The 3,746-nt window shown below is 45.4% G+C and overlaps 1 pseudogene; it reads right to left on the reverse strand.

The window, feature by feature from the left end:
- Window positions 1-1,345: 1,345 nt before the first annotated feature.
- On the reverse strand, window positions 1,346-2,040 carry LOC103610037 (annotated as a pseudogene).
- Between the last annotated feature and the right edge of the window lie 1,706 nt (window positions 2,041-3,746).

The following is a 3,746-nucleotide window of genomic DNA, read 5'->3' on the forward strand; positions in this document are numbered from 1 at the left end:
AAAAAAAAAAAAAAAAGAAAAAAAAAAAAAAAAAAAAACCACTTCTGATGAAGTGGGAGAGGATGATAACTAATGTGATTTTTTTTCTTTTTTTTGCTCTTGTATAGTGAAATGTGTCAACATTTGAAAGGTCTTATTAACTCAGTGAGCCAATAGTTTCCAGTCGACCTACATGATATTACAGAATCATGCAGGGATAAAAGGTTCATTCAAAGTGCAAGAGAGACCAGTTGATTTCAGTGTAGCAGAGGACAAAAAGTTCACGGATAGGATTTCAGATTCTGCACTGCAGTTTACCTTTAAGAAACTACCACATGTTGAGTTTTGGTATCCTATTGAAGAAATCCACCATTATCTGAAAGAGCTATTAAAATACTCAATACTTTACACTGGCTGGTTAGCTCAGATAGAGTACATTGCTGGTGATAACACCAAGATCTGGGGTTTGATCCTTGTACCAGCCAGCCAAAAAATAAACTAAAATAAAATACTCCGTTCTTTTCTAACTACATACCTCTGTGAAGCCAGAGATTCTTCATATACTTGAACCAAACAACATATTGCAACAGAATGAGTGCAAATGCAGATATTAGAATCTAGGTGTCTTCTATGAAGCCAGGCAATTAAAGTTTTGCAAAACTGGAGAAACAGTGCCCCTCCCCTCAACAAAATTGTTTTGGTTTTGGAACATAATATTACCATAAAATTATATTATCTAAATATATAGTATGTTTATTATTTTTAACTTTTTAATAGTAAAATTTAAAAATAATTTTAACATCTTATATTGTAAATATCCATAGGGGTAACCCATATCAGCAAAAGCACTTTGGGGTCCTCAGTACTTTGGGGGGAGTCCTGATGCTTTTTGCTTGGGGGCGTCCTGTCTGACCAGATGGTATTTTGGCTCCACAGCCTTTACACACACACACACACAAACACTCTCTCTCTCTCTCACACACACACATTTCTAGAAATGCTGAACATGGATCACACCCCCACCCAACAGCCCCAATCCCAAATGCAAAATATGTAGGCTTCCAGACATAAATTAAAAAATAAAATAAAATAAAAAAGAGTTGGTTTCTGGGAGGGAGAGCTCGTGCAGAGATGAAGGCAGAAGACCCTGGAAACGAGGGCCAACAAGGAGAAATCCCTGCCCCTTCCCTGAAGAGCCCCACTCCCCTGGGACCTCTGGCCTAAGACAGGGTCATTATCACCAGCCATCAGGCCTCTGGCCCTTTTAATGTCCAGTCTCCCGACCTATTCAGTGGGCCCGCATTTTCCCACCACAGCCCATCCTGGGGTGTGGGAAGGGGAAGGAGTGGGTGCAGCCTGCAAGTCTTCAGCTGTTTTCTCCAGGCTCCAGGTCTGGGTCAGGAGACCCCACACACTCCTTGCTGAGGCTCACAGTTTCTAGGGACAGACCTTCCATGTCCTTGTGCAACTGCGTATTCTTGGTGAGCTGCTCCTCTAGCATGTTCTGCAGCTTCTTGTTCATCTCCCGAAGGTTCTCGTTGTCTGGCTTCACTATATCTCCCGGGATGCTGCCCAGCCCACTGTGGTCTGTTTGGCTCCTGCCACAGACACGTTGATCCAGCTGTCTGTGACATAGGTGTCAACGATGGTGCTCTTCCTGCAGAGGTCCTCTGCCATGGAGGCGCTGCTCCCCTCCAGGTGCTTCACCTTCTCCTCCAGCATCCATTTCTCCTGCTGTGTCTCTGCCAGCCACTGAAAGAGCTCATCCACTTCCTCATCTGACCGCTCTGCGGGCTGACAGGGCCGGGCCTGAGGGCTGCTGGATAAGGACCTGGCTGGAATGGCCGAGGTCTCCTCCCGCAGGATCTCCAGGTAGCTGAAGGAGGAGATGCTACTGCTGTCCCCTGTCTGGGGACAGCTTGGCGAGTTCAGCTCTGAGAGAACCAGCTCCTCCAGGCCTAAGCAGCTCTTATTGTTGGTGAGGATGTCCTGCAGCCGCTCCTTTGGGCTCCTCACTTTGGGGACCTCAGTAATTTTTAAGAGTGCAAAGGAGTCCTCAAACTAAAAATTTTGAGAACCACTGATGTAGTGCTTTATTGACTTACACAAAGTACTTTTTGTGTTCATTGTTTTACATGCACACGCACCTTATGAGATACATATTACTATTCTGATTTTACAGATGACAATACTGTGACACACAGAGGCTACATATATCCTAGTTAGCAACCCTTCCAAATCTGCTGGTTCTCCCACAGTAGTTTGCTCTGTTGGAAGTTTGCTTCTGAGTTATGTTATTCATAGTACAAAAGCAGTACGTGCACCTTGCAGAAAACTCACATATCACAAGCAAAAGAGTGTAATACTGTCCTTCATCCTCCTCAGTATAGATAACTGCTAACTGCTCAATGTATATTTACCCAGATACTTTTCTAAATATGTTTAATTATCAGTGTAAAGTCAATATAGTATAGTACTCAATTAAAAGGTCTTCAGAGGGCCGGCCCGGTGGCGCACTGCTACAGTGTGCCGCTTGGGAGCGCGGCGGCGCTCCCGCCGAGGGTTCAGATCCCGCATACAGACTGGTTCCCGCTCACTGGCTGAGCGAGGTGTGGGCGCAACACTGAGGGTTATGGTCCCGTTGCCGGTCCCGGTCCGGTATGGGCGCGACACTGAGGGTTGCGATCCGTTGCCGGACACGAAAAAAGACAAAAAAAGGACTTCAGAACCACAACTGTGTGAGCTCTTGGACACGTTATTTAACATTTCAGGCCCTGATCCTCATCTGTGGAATGGGAATAGTGGAAGTGCCTCAGCCTAATTCCTGGAACCTGTGAAAGTGTTATATTGCATGGCAAAGGGGACTATGCAGATATAATTAAGGTCACAGTATTAGTTTCTCTTGTTACCATGACAAATTACCACAAAGTTAGTGGCTTAAAACTACGCAGAATCATTGTCTCACAGTTCTTTTTTTTGTGTGTGTGCGTGTGTCTTTTTTCATGTCCGGCAACGGATCGCAACCCTCAGTGTCGCGCCCGTACCGGACCGGGACCGGCAACGGGATCGCAACCCTCAGCGCTGCACCCGCACCTCGCTCAGCCAGTGAGCGGGAACCGGTCTGTATGTGGGATCCGAACCCTCAGCGGGAGCGCCGCCGCGCTTCCCAAGCGGCGCACTGTAGCAGTGCGCCACCGGGCCGGCCCCTATCTCACAGTTCTTTAGGTCAGGAGTCACCAGGTATATTAAGGCTCAGTTGGGTCTTCTACTTAGATTCTGACAGGGGTGTAATTAAAGTGTTAGCAGGGCTGTATTCCTTTCTGATGATCTGGAGATTAATCTGCTTCCAAACTCATTTGGGCTATTGTCATAATTTAATTCCCAGCAGTTATAGAGCTGAGGTCCCCATTTCGTTGCTGGCTGTCGGCCAGGAGTTTTTCACTACTTCTAGAGGCTGCCTGCATTTCTTGGCTCAGGGTTCCTTTTCTCTGTTTTGAAATCCAGCAATGGCAGGTTCAGACCTTCTCATGTTTGGATTCTCTCTGACTTCCCATTCTGCCTCGTCTTTCCTCTTCCACCACATCTCTTTAATACTTCTGCCTTCTTATTTTTCTTTTAAGGGCTTCTCTGATTACATTGGGCCCACCTGGATAATCAAGGACAATTTCCCTGTTTTTTTGTTGTTGTTTTGACATTTTTTTAAAAAAAAAAATTGAGACATAATTGGTTATATATAATTGTATGATACAGAATTGAATATCAATACA

Source organism: Galeopterus variegatus, unplaced genomic scaffold (assembly GCF_000696425.1).
Source record: "Galeopterus variegatus unplaced genomic scaffold, G_variegatus-3.0.2 Scaffold10513, whole genome shotgun sequence".
Taxonomy (NCBI): Eukaryota; Metazoa; Chordata; class Mammalia; order Dermoptera; family Cynocephalidae; genus Galeopterus; species Galeopterus variegatus.